The sequence below is a fragment of the Gossypium hirsutum genome, chromosome D07 (genome assembly GCF_007990345.1).
Source record: "Gossypium hirsutum isolate 1008001.06 chromosome D07, Gossypium_hirsutum_v2.1, whole genome shotgun sequence".
Taxonomy (NCBI): Eukaryota; Viridiplantae; Streptophyta; class Magnoliopsida; order Malvales; family Malvaceae; genus Gossypium; species Gossypium hirsutum.
Genome location: NC_053443.1, coordinates 56,793,237 through 56,806,771, shown reverse-complemented (window position 1 = coordinate 56,806,771; position 13,535 = coordinate 56,793,237). Strand labels below are relative to the sequence as shown.

The following is a 13,535-nucleotide window of genomic DNA, read 5'->3' as shown; positions in this document are numbered from 1 at the left end:
CGACTAAACTAGCAAAATACCGAATACTTTCTTATTTTATTCAAGTAGTTGTCATTTTTTTAAAATAGTTTGTACGTATATCTCTTCTTTTTTCTAAATATTTATTTTTAATATTTTATTATATTTTTATAGAATTGAAAGTATAACAAATATTATTTATATTAAAATATGTCAAGTAATAATGGAATTCCAGTAATTTCTCATTTAAATTTCATATTTGAAATATTTAAACAAACTTACCCTCCAAATTATTTAACACAAATGAAAACAAAACATTAGGTTTTATTTTTATATATATATATATTTTGCATTTTGTTATGAATATCTTATCATTAAATAGTTGTCCGTCAAGATTAAGATAAAATTTGATGTATTTTAAGCACTCTAATATTTGATTAGAATTAGAATTAGAATTTCATTTCATCTATACTTCTTATCAACACCATTGTTCTTCCCATTTTTTCTTGAACCTGTTCCTCCTCAAAATCCCTTTAATTCATTATAGGAATTTAAGGTTTTAGCGACGTTTGGTCGGAAAACGCCGTAAATATTATACATTAGTGGTGCTAATGGAAAAACGCCACAATAGGTAAAGCACTAGCTGCCGCAAAGGTAAAGCACTAGCTGCCGCAAAAGGTCAAGCATTAGCAAAATTTATGAGAAATACGTTACAAAGTATCATTTTATTTTAAATGAAACGGCGCCGTTTTGCTCTGCTCAGTTTTATCCCAATTCATATTCCCGAAATCCCTTATTTTTTTCCCTAAACATTTTCCCCAAATCCCTAAATTTATTCCCCAAATCAAAATCCCCAAATCTTTCCCCGACCATCTGCTGCATCACCGTCGACTGTGTCCTCTGCTGCACTGCCGTTGAACTCCTCTGCCGCAACCAATCGGTAAGTTTTTTCCGTTATACATGTTTGGAGACTTCATGAATTATGGGCTTTCTATAACGTTTTTAATTTTCAGAAAGTTACGATGGAGACAATTTGTTACTTGTAGGCCTAAGCTTAGCTTTGTGCTTGAAATTTTGATGCTTTATATGTCACTTAGCTGGATGATTTTTGCCTGCATGATGTAGTAAGCCATAAATATTCCTCCTTTTCTTTTGCAGATCTTGTTCTAAAAGACAAAATCTTTGTATATGATTTGATGAATCAACGGATCGGATGGACCAACTATGACTGTAAGTGTCAAAATGAACTTTCGTATTATACATTAGAATAGATATATCCAATAATCTCCAGTTCACACACTTTGCTTCCATTACGTATTTTCTGACCGATCTGCAGTAATCCGACGAACCACGACTCTCTTACTTCGGCTAGCTTATCGCCGGCTGCTCAATGTGCAAAACAATTGGTAGGTTATTTTCACGGCTGTCTTTTTTTTTTTTGTTCTCTGTGTATCTTCATCATCAGCCATGTAAAATTACAGGTTTCAGGGGTTTACTGTAATTGACTGTAGTGTAAATTACATTCATACATTCTTTTTTACAGTAAATTTAATTTATACTAGCCTTCTTGCATTTGTTACTTTAAGCCCTCCTTTTTTTCTTTTAATTTTGTGTCAATTTGTTTTACTTCTAAGTAATTAATAGAGGATAAGCCTTTTTGTCAAATTTTATACAGTTAAACTATGCTATATAAAATCTAATGTTCATTTAATAGTTAAATAAAGAAATTTAGTAACAAAATTCCAATAAATATTACAAACATAACTTCTCTTAAATTCATTGATTTTCTACTTTCAATTGTTATATATTTTTAATTAGTATATAATTTTTTTAATTTCTTAATATAATACTTTTGACTTAAACAACCATAGATTGTTATCTTACCAATGGATGTGTTATCCCAACTTTATGGCTTAAACACATGATTTGTCTTATACCATTTCCTTACAATCAAAATGTTAACCCAACTTTATGGAAAAAAAAACTAATTTCCTCTCCTTTTTTAAGTTTGTGCTGTTGTTTGCAATTTTTAGATTATTTATTTGTAAATTTTGATTAATTTAATTATATGTTTTAGGTGAAATTCCTTCCGTTATTGAAAATTTGACTTCTCTCCAAACATTTTCTCTTAGCAATAACTAGTTAACAGGTATAATTTCATCTTTCTTATCTTTTTTTTCTATTAAATTTATGCATTCCGTAATTAAAATAAAAGTTATCTCAAGTTTACGTTGAAAGATAATTGTAGTAGTTTCCTTTTAATAGATCAAAATCTTAGAGTCTTTCTTATGTATCTAGCAACCCATAGCCGTAGCAAGCAGAGTCACCTTGCTCATGAACACTTTTAAGCTCAATACTTGCATGCAATTTTAATGTTTCACAATTATAAAACACTGCAAACATGGATAAAAGATATTTAATTCAAATGAAGCAATTTACCTAAATATATTCATACATCGAGGCAAAATAATGTTGAAGTTGACGAAGACCTTAAAAAGTAATTTTATGTTTTTCTTCTATGCAATATTCTATTGCCAAGGCAACAATAATTGTGATGTTTTCGCTCCTTTTTTGGCTAATGAAAAGGAAGTTCCAATGTTTAATAATACTCTGTTCATCCATAACTATTGTTTGTTCTTGACTTGAATTAATCAAAGTAATGATTTTGTTTGTGTTAGACGATTTTGAGATTTTGGGTGATATATTGATGGTGACCATTGTGTGCTAAAATCATTTTCTCTTGTTGACTAAGGCTAGTATAGTTGAGTTTTTAGATCAGCAAGTTCTTGAAGAGCACGGTTTTGCACGGCAGTTACTGAGCTCCAAATTATCTATTTCTTTCTCTTTTTGGTCAGACCAAATTAAGCAGGCCAAAGTTTGTAAAGGTTAGCAGTGAATTTCACCCTTATATTTAAAACTGTTGCTTTCTCTTCGCTTGATATTTGATGCTTGGAAATATTGCGATATGCTAAATAACCCACATTTTATTTGGTAAATACTTTGAGAATGGAGTTGAATTTCAATAGGCCATTTAGTTGTAAATGGAGTTGAGAATGGAGCATGCTATTGCCTTTCTCTGGATATGCTACTTGCAAACTGTTAAAGCCTTCATCGTCCTATATTTAAAGCCTTCATTCTCATATGCTAGCTGTAATTTGCAAATTGTTTGCCTGAATGTTTAATCTGTATGCTCGTGGAGTATGTATGTGATCTCTTTTGCTCCTTAGGTATTAAAATGTTCCATGGTGATGATTATTAGGAAGGTTTGGTTGAATATTCATTCCTTTTTTGCAATCAATTTGAAAGGATTTTTTTGTTTCTATTTCAGTCTATAAATTTTCATATTTTGTAACATTCAAATTAATTCTTACATTTTAATGATTAATTTAACTCAATAATTAGGGTTTAGCATTAGTTACACTAAAACTTGATTGTAGTTGAATAAGTAATTTCACTTGTTTATTAGAGTGTTTAAACTCTGTATTTGAAGAAGAATTAGTGTAAATAGTGTACATTTTATTAAAATAGTCATAATTATATTTTTGAGTTTTTTTTTTTATCTTCAACCTTTGATATTCTATTCAAACTGTTTTTTGAATTTTATGTCTTTATTCAATTTTGTAGGCCCAATAAGGGTAGAGTTTATAATTATTTTATTTCTTTATCCAATTTTGTAAATGGTAGCTGCAGTCGAAACACTTGTTGTGACATTAAACTCAAGCAACAGTCAAATATTAATACGTTTTTTCAAATTTAATTTTATTTTACTCTAAATTATTAAATGATCTTTCGTCGTTGTCTAATAAATGCGAAGAACATTATATAACAAACAAATATAACAAAAAAGAATGAATGCATTAAAATTCCTAATGCTTGTCCATATGTATAGAAACGAATCCTTAATTGGTTTAACAAAAAGGAAAAATGATAAAGCATATCCTGTATTCCTTTTCTAATTGATGCATACATACTGTTGTTTTTTTTTAAGTAACATTGAAGTAATTATTTAGTTTTAAAGTTATAATTTTTATAGAAAATTTAATTTAAATAATATTTTTTATTTAAAGTTCAAATTTCAAAAATAAAACATAATATAATGTTTATCATAGAAATAAATATTATTTGATTAAAATAAATTTTTTAAAAGAAAATAATATTTATCTTAATTTTAAAATTATTTTAAAATTTTTCATAAATACTATCATAAAAATAAATTGATCGATTTTAATGTGTAGTATAAAGTTAAAAGTTCATGGAAATTTAATTTAAAAACTAACTCAAAAGAGATGAAAAATTAACAAATATTAACTTTATTAACATATAATTATTAATTTGTTAATTTTTTTTCTTTTTAAGTATAGTAAACATAAAGGTGATATAAAACAAAAATTAAAAAATTAAAAGAGTATAATTAAAGGGTTAAAATTTAAAGTTAAAATTTAAAGATGATAATCATAACTTACATAAACATTTAAAGAATAAAAAAAAAACTTTGGATCATAACTTACATAACTTACATAATACATAAATATATATCATATCATAACTTACATAACTTACATAAATATATATCATATCATAACTTACATAAAACTTTGGATCAAAATATATAAAAATCACAGAAATTAGGGCAACACTATTGTTTTTCCCTACTCTTAATTATACTTATGAATAAACAACTTACCTGAATTAGTTTACACCCATTATATACTTGATACTTTATATGTATTATCTATTTTAGTACAATGACATTATTTAAATCAATTTAGAACACTTAAGTAACCGTAATTTATTATCAACTTTAGACTTCAAGAACTACGAAATGGATAAGAGTTGGATGAATTTGTCAAGGGTAAGCAATGACTATCGAAATGGAGTACAAACTTTTCTAAATTTTTCATTTCAAAATGCAAGCCAACAGAATATGATTCTTTGCCCGTGTGACAACATCAATTGGCATATTCGTGAAGCTATCTATGAACATCTAATTGTTGATGTCTTTATTCGGGGGTATAAAAAATGGATTTTCCATGGAGAGTGTACACCTCGTAGAACCTCTTCAACGATTAATCTGGCTTATCCTCAAAATGCTTACCATCAATCTGTTAGAGAAGATGACATGGAAGGTATGTTGCGGGATGCATTTAATATGCGCAGTTATGGTTTGCAATCGTTTCCATCTGAAATTATTGCATCAGATGATTGTGATATTGGTGGAAATGTTTTTACCGAAACAAGAAGAATTGTACCTGATGAAGAGCCAAATGGAGAAGCGGCGAAGTTCTACAAGTTACTTAATGAAATGAATGAAGAACTTTATGACTGATCAAAATTTTCAAAACTGTCATTTTGCATTCGTCTTTTTCACTTAAAATGTTTGGGAGGGTGGACTAGAAACTCTTTGACACTGGGGTGATCGGAAAAACCAACAGTCTTGTCATGTTTGCAGTAAATCTTGTTGGATGACTAGGAATACAGAAGATATGAATGAGGATGAAGGTGAGGCACAGTCAAGAAAGAAGCCAATAAAGATTTTGCGATATTTTTCACTAATACCAAGGCTTTAAAGGCTTTTCATGTCATCCAAGACAGCCGAGTCTATGAGGTGGAATCATGATCAACGAATCGATGATGGATTATTAAGGCATCCTGCGGATTCTTTAGCTTGGAAATCATTTGATAGTAAATTTCCAAGCTTTGCAAGCGATCATCTGAATGTGAGGCTTGGGCTAGCATCTGATGGATTTAATCCTTTTAAAATAATGAATACTTTGTATAGTACTTGGCCTATAGTGCTTGTTCCTTACAATTTGCCTTCGTGGATTTGCATGAAAGAATATTATTTTATCTTATCTATGATTATCCCTAGAAAGAAAGGTTTCGAGAATGATATGGACATTTATATGCAGCCAATTATTGAAGAGTTGAAACAATTATTGGCGGTTGTTGAAACATATGATGCCTTGAGAAAGGAGAACTTTTATTTACGTGCTGCTTTGTTGTGACTATTAATGATTTCCCAGCTTATGCCAATTTATCTGGTTGGAGTACCAAAGGACATTATGCTTGTCCTTGTTGTGCGGTGCAAACATGTTCGAAGCGGTTATATAATGGGAAGAAGTTCTCTTATATGGGGTATCATCGATGGTTAGATGGAAATCATATATTTAGATTTCAGAGGACTCTATTTGATGATACTGAAGAGTTCAGAGAAGCTCCTAAGTAGACCATTAGATCTGAAATCTTGTTCATATTAAAATATATTAATTTTAATTACGGGAAGATGAATCAACCACTCAACGCACAAACAAAGAGAAGACCGAGGGAGGTATATGTTGGCGATGTTGACTAGCAGATTGATGATGAATCTGATGAAGAGGATGATCCTCATAAGGTGGACTTGTGGAAAAAAAGAAGTATTTTTTTGAGTTGCCTTACTGGGAGCATCACATTTTGCGACACAATTTTGATATTATACATATTGAAAATAATGTTTACGAGAACAACATTGGGACAATTTTGAATGTCGATAGAAAATTGAAAGACAATCTTTAGACTCGACTTGATCTAGTTGACATGGGATTTCGGCGTGATCTTCATCCCCAATTACTTTTAAATGGAAAATCTCGGTTGCCACCTTCTATTTTTGCAATGTCGAAGAAAGAAAAAGAAGTGCTCTGCATGATGTTGAAGGATATAAAGGTCCCAGATGCATATGCATCAAATATATCTCAATGTATAAGTCTTAAAGATCGAAGACTATATTCCCTAAAATCACATGATTATCACATCTTGATGCAAGATTTACCGCCAGTTGCTTTACGGTGTTGTATGTCAAAAAAGGTGATGTCTTGTATAATTGAACTATCCAATATAATGAAAGCTATTTGCAGTGAACTTTTGATTGTTGAAGAACTTGAGAAAGTACAAGACCGAGCCACCTTGACTTTATGCAATTTGGAGAAGATCTTTCCACCTTCGTTCTTCACTATTATGGTCCATTTGCTAATTCATCTCCCCCATGAAGCAAAACTTGGTGGGTCAGTTTTCTATCGATGGATGTATCCTATAGAGAGTTGCTAATTTATTTGTAAAGTTTTCATTCATTCATAAATATACCTTTAGTTTCAACTTTTGATAATGTTATATATCGTGTTTAGGTTCCTATGAAAATTGAAGCCTTATTGTCGTAATAAGCGTTATCTAGAAGGATCAATTGCTGAAGGTTACTTGGCAGATGAGTGTATGACTTTCTGCTCTAGATATTTAGAAGATTTTGAAACAAGACTGAATAGACCAAGAAGAAATGTTGGGCTCACTAATCATAACTTAGCCGAAACTTATCTATTTCGAAGTTATGGAGAACCAATCAGTAAAGTTGAAATTGTAAACTTAGATAATAGATCTTGGGTACAAGCACATGGATATGTTCTTTTTCACCACAATTCAATTGAACCATTATGCAAGTATGTTTTAGAATTTGATAAATATTCATCTTTTTAATTTGTTTATCTTCTAACCTAGTAATCCACTTTTTAACGTAGTGAGTACAAACAAGTCTTGAGATCTCGTTCACGCTCCCGAAGATTACAACATCGAGAGATTCATAAGTTATTCGCAGAATCTTTTCATGAATGGTTAGGGAAAAGGGTATGCAACTGAAGCTTTCATTGACAAATAATAGTGTTTTCTATAACATTTATTATTAATTAATTAACTTTCGATACAATAGGTTTTGAGTGGAAAGGACGTCAATGACGAAGTTAAATGGCTTTCTTAAGGTCCGAATAGAGTAGTAAAAAGATATACTGCCTTCCTCATTAATGGATTCAGGTTTCATACAAAATCTCACGAAAGATTGATGAGGACTCAAAATTATGGAATAATTGTTAACTCTTCAATTACAAGTTATGCTAGTGCTAGGGACAGTAATCCTGTTGAGGGAAATGTGGAGTATTACGAACTTCTTACTGACATTATTGAGTTGGATTACCATGGCAAACAGAAGTTTGTCTTATTTCGATGTGAATGGGCTGATGTTAATACTGCTCGCGGAATTAAAAAAGATCAATTTGGTTTTACAATGGTGAACTTCTCTCGATTAATTCACACTAGACAACAATTGATAGACGAGTCGTATAGATTTTCTTCTCAAGTCAAACAAGTTTTTACCTCGAAAGATCCAACTGATAAGGGTTGGTACGTTGTACTCCGTAACACCCCTAAAGACATGTTTGACATGGCAATAGAAGTAGAGATAGCATCGACAAAAGATCAGAAACTTTTCCTTTTCCAGAACAAAACTTAAATGAAACTATCCCTAGTACTAGTACACAATTTCAATGGGTTTGCCAGGATCTGGATAAAGATGCTTATTAATCATGATGTAGTAAGATTTTACGATTTTTTGAATTATATGTAATATTATAATTTAAATCTTGATCTTGTAAAATATTTCAACTATTTTATATGTACTATTATTGTTGTAATTAGTTACTAATATTTCAACTATTTTATGTGTATTGCAGATAAAATGCCTAGAAAAAGATTGCGAGATCTAAGTATTATTCAAAATCCTCCAAATTCGGAAGAAACAAATAGTGAACAACAGACTATTATTGGATATTTAAATGTTTCGAATACGGCTGACGAACCTGCAGTAATTCAAAGTGATGTTGACTTTTATCATTGATTTTTGTTTCAAATTCTTATATTATAATATACCATTTTTTTAGTTGAAAGTGGTAGGAGACATAAAACTCGAGGACTGTAGCTAGAAACAGTCTTGGTTAGCCTATTAGATCAGAAGCTCGACTTTTAACAGGATACTTGGGCATTATAGCACGAAATGCCATTCTGTTGCCTATCAACTACGAGTCATGACATCATATGCTTGATAGTAACAAAAATCAAGCTCTCGATAATATTAAGGTAATAACGTGAATGTAATTTATAATACTTTGGTTTAAGTTTCATTTATATTTACTTTCTAAACTTGTGTTATTTGCAGGAGAGATTTGCTTTAGAGGTCTCGAATAATTATGTGAAGAAGGCATTAGGAAAAAAATGGAGAGACCATAAAAGTGCTTTAAAGAAGGAATATTTTAAGAAAAATATAAACCTCAAAGAGAAATTGTGAAATGTCCCACCGGGAATGCTGAGGTACCAATGGGAAGATGCAGTTAGATTTTGGAATTCTAAGAAATGAGAGGTATTACTTATTTCCAAACTCTTATAATTATTTTGGTTTATAGTATTTACTATATACATAATAATTTCATAATGTAGAATCGTGAGTGAGTTGGAACTATAAGTAGGCAAAAACAAAAATTCACGCACACAGCTAGGTCGAAAAGTTTTGCTTGTGTAGATGATGACGAGGTATTTTGAATTTATTAATTGTGTCAAATATTAATTACTTTCTATTAAATAATATTTTTCCTGCTATATTGTAGGAATTGTCGTCTGGTTAAAAAGTTGGATGCGTTCAACTTTTGACATTGCACATAGAAAGAAAGATGGATCTCTATAACTACTGAAGCTGCAAAAATTATGGTATATTTACTTAATAAAATTTGAATTATTTTAAATATTTATCATGTTTATTTATAAAGGTTTAATTCGTCGTTTGTTATGCAAATAATGTTAAGTTTTGTTGCATTTGTTTTAATTATATATTTCGTTTCTAACTCTTTGATTGATTTATGAGGAGAAGCTAAAGGATAAAAGGGCGGAGTATGAAGCGATCGCTTCAAGTGATAGTTCTGTTAATCTTGACGACATTGATAACCGAATTATTACTGAAGTTTTGGGTCCTGAAACGTATGGTCGGGTTCGATTTCAAGGATCTTTTGTTGACCTAATTCAATATTTTGGATCCAACTCGTAGCAATACATGCCTTCGGCCAATCAGGCTCAAGCTGAAGTTTAGAGATTAAGAGACTAGATGGCTTAGATGCAAGCGAGCACAGTTGAACAAATTGCTCAACTTAAAGCGGAGGTAGTAGCGAGGGAAGCAGAAAATATGACAAACTCCAGCTACAGCTTCAGAATATAATGAAGATGTTTCAGCTGCCGCAGAATCTGCCATCTTAGACGTTTGTTTTCTTATTGTGAGAATATTGTATAACTTTTGAATATAATATATTTTGTTATTTCATTTATTAATTTAGATCATATACATATCTCTTTCGTTGGATTTGAAGTATCATTTAGATTTGCAGTTTTTTGTTGGATTTGATGTTACAGAAAATTATGTTTCCAATTCGGGTTCTATATGAATGAAAATGGGTTGGTAGAAATCTGCTAAAGTTGGTGGCGTTTTCCCACAAACGCTGTAACACCCCTTACCCGTGTTCCTTGCCGAAACAGAGCATAAGGTATTACTAGAACTCAAACACTTATAATTTTTTTTATAAAAATTTCGACAGTATTTCGGCTTGTTTTTACATAAACCCCCTGCAACTTTCCAAAAACAATTTCAAACAACTTCAATATTTCCAACCAATTACAGATATATGTTCAGACATAATTTTTCCATTAATAATCACCAACATATTAAACCGAACAACACTATATATATATTTATACCACATCACATAAAGTCATCTATACATGCCATATTTCAAAATATTAATTACAAAATACCCAAAAATTTGATGATAGTGTGGATGATTTCCTGACTTCGTCCAAATTCCGAGTTGGCTGATGTCATTATAATCAAGGGAAAATAAAAACGAGTAAGCATATAGCTTAGTAAGTAAACATATGACAAATAAATAAATTTCCCACATGATTTCATAGCAACATAATTTTAGTCACACATAAATTTCAAGGTTCGTTTAATTTCCAGCAAACTGTTTTTCTGCATCATAGACGCTAATTTATTTTTATCTGGAGCTACAAGACTCCAAATTAAGTTCCATAAATTTTCCCCAAAACTAGACTCATATACCTTTCCACCATAAAATTTTCAGAATTTTTTATTTATCCAATTAGTACAGTTTATTCTTTAAAGATTCCCCTGTTTCACTGCCCGATGGTTCTGACCTCCCTTTACTAAAATTTACTTAACTCTCTGTAAAAAATTCAAACAATGGTTTCGTTTGTTTCTATTAAAAATATACTCAATAAGGAATCCAGTCATATAAATTTCAGGCCATAATTATTTTTTTAAAATTTTTGGTGATTTTCCAAAGTTGGAACAGGGGATTTCGAAATCAATCCAGCCCTGTCTCAAATAAATTCAAATATCCCAAAATATACAACTCTTTTGCTTGCTCTATTTCTTTCATATTAAAATAGACTCACTCAGATTTAATTTCATATATTATTCAATCTCCAATTAATTTTCCAGCATTTATGGTGATTTTTCAAAGTTTCCCAACTGTCGTTGTTCAAAACAGTTTTATATTTAATTTGCTCTTTTGTAGTTTTTGATACTTCCTCTTACCTTATGCATGGGTTGACTATGTACCAAACCCAATATTCCTCCCATAAATTTGTCCACCATACATAAATATTCACCTTCCCAATTTCCTCGTTGAACACTCGGAATGTTAACCGTTATCGGTGGATTCAGCACTTAGCAACCACCAGTGATTCGAGGAATCAGCACTTAGCAACCACTTTCACATTCAAAGATATGGTGGAATCAGCACTTAGCAACCACCAATGATTCGGGGAATCAGCACTTAGCAACCCCTTAGGGGAATCAGCACTTAGCAACCCCCTTCACATTTAAAGATACGGTGGAATCAGCACTTAGCAACCACCAATGGATCGGGGAATCAGCACTTAGCAACCCCTTGGGGGAATCAGAACTTAGCAACCCCCTTTATATTTAAAGATACGGTGGAATCAGCACTTAGCAATCCCTTCATATTCAATGTACTCCGGCTTATTCTGAGTGTTCAACCGAAACCCATATTTTCAACACTTTACCACCTTTCCCAACTTAACCACATTTTTAGGATCTTGCCAAATATTTATTCTATGTTCTATTAAATACTAACATATATTGAATGATATCAAAATAATGCATTAAATCACATGTTTACTTACCTCGGTGCAAAATATCGAAATTTTGTAATTTACTCCACTACCTTCTCTTTTCCCCGTTTGAGGTAGTCTTCTCGTCTTTCTTGATCTATAATGGCAAATTTAACTCATTTAATGTCCACATTTATTAAAATAATCCACCACCCAACTTTTTGAAAATTACAATATTGCCCCTAAACTTTTGCATAATTACACTTTTGTCTCCAAGCTCGAAATTAAACTTCATCACTTATTCTTATGTTTTATGACATGCTGAACATTTTTCCCTTCTATGGCAACATCAAATTCTCACTCTAACACATACTTTTGAACATTAACTATTTTTATCGATTATGTCAATTTACCCGTTTTCGTTTAAAATCGCTTAGCAAAAGTTGTTTAACATAATTTCTAGCTTCATATTCCACCATAAAACAGCAAAATAAACACTTTTCACCTATGGGTATTTTTCCAAATATAAACCCTAACATGAATTAACAGTAAAATAAGCTAAACCGAGCTACGAGGATTTCAAAAATGCAAAGAACGTTAAAAACGGGGCTAGGATGCACTTACTATGAGCTTGAGAAAGCAAAGAAACCCTAGCTATGGTGTCTTCCAAATTTTGGCAGCAACTTAATGAAGATGGACACCATTTTTCCATCTTTTTCCCATTTTAATTCTATTTATTTACTAATGACCAAAATGCCCCCTATTTAAAAAAAATCTATTTCACCCATTTCTTATGTCTATTTTTGTCCATCAATTAACCAATGGTCTAATTACCACATAAGGACCCCCAATTTAGAATTTCATAACAATTTGACACTTTTAACATGTAGAACTCAACTTTGCACTTTTTACAATTTAGTCCTTTTGACTAAATTGAGTGCCCAAACGTCGAAATTTTTGAACGAAATTTTTACGAAATTTTTCCGTAAAATTGTAGACCATAAAAATATAATAATAATCATATTTTCCCTTGTCAGATTTGTGGTCCCGAAACCACTGTTCCGACTAGGCCTAGAATCAGGCTGTTACAAACGCCGTCAAATAACATGACTTTTAGCGGTGTTTCTGGGGAAAGCGCAATGAAAGGTCATGTTCTTTAGCGGTGTTTGTGGAAAAGCGTTGCTAAAGCTCATGTTCTTTAGTGGCGTTTGTGGGGAAAGCGCAGCTAAACATCATGTTCTATAGCGGCGTTTGTGGGAAAGCGCCGCTAAATGTCATGTTCTTTAGTGGTGTTTTTGGGAAAAGCGTCGCTAAATTTCATGTTCTATAGTAATGTTTTTCCAGATAAACGCCGCAAAATTTAGCAGCATTTTTTGTGGCACTTATCAAAACGTCGCAAATTGTTTTAGTGGCGCTTATAGACACCGCTATAGGCCTAAAAAAAAGCCACTAAAAACCTATTTTGCTATAGTGATTTTTGGTCTTAGTCATTCATCCATCTGCTAAAGAAGAAAAGAAAGCCAAAATTTCAACAAAAGTAGGATTCAAACCTTCACCATTTCATAGCTCCTGTTGCCTTCTTACCA

General features: G+C 31.4%; 2 long non-coding RNA genes across 4 annotated transcripts; both read left to right on the top strand.

The window, feature by feature from the left end:
- The first annotated feature begins 559 nt into the window (after window positions 1–559).
- On the top strand, window positions 560–8,884 carry LOC107958615 (uncharacterized). 3 transcript variants are annotated; one of them, XR_005916446.1, is made up of 5 exons: window positions 560–898; window positions 1,117–1,188; window positions 1,295–1,364; window positions 2,036–2,843; window positions 8,487–8,884. It is a non-coding gene; the product is annotated as an uncharacterized lncRNA (long non-coding RNA). The 3 variants fall into 3 exon arrangements; XR_005916445.1 differs by lacking the exon at window positions 8,487–8,884 and having other exon boundaries at window positions 571–898; window positions 2,036–2,107; window positions 2,711–3,280; XR_005916444.1 differs by lacking the exon at window positions 8,487–8,884 and having other exon boundaries at window positions 579–898; window positions 2,036–3,280.
- Window positions 8,885–9,107: 223 nt separating this feature from the next.
- Window positions 9,108–10,117, top strand: LOC107961336 (uncharacterized). Its single transcript, XR_001701259.2, has 3 exons — window positions 9,108–9,169; window positions 9,414–9,513; window positions 9,674–10,117. It is a non-coding gene; the product is annotated as an uncharacterized lncRNA (long non-coding RNA).
- Window positions 10,118–13,535: the final 3,418 nt, after the last annotated feature.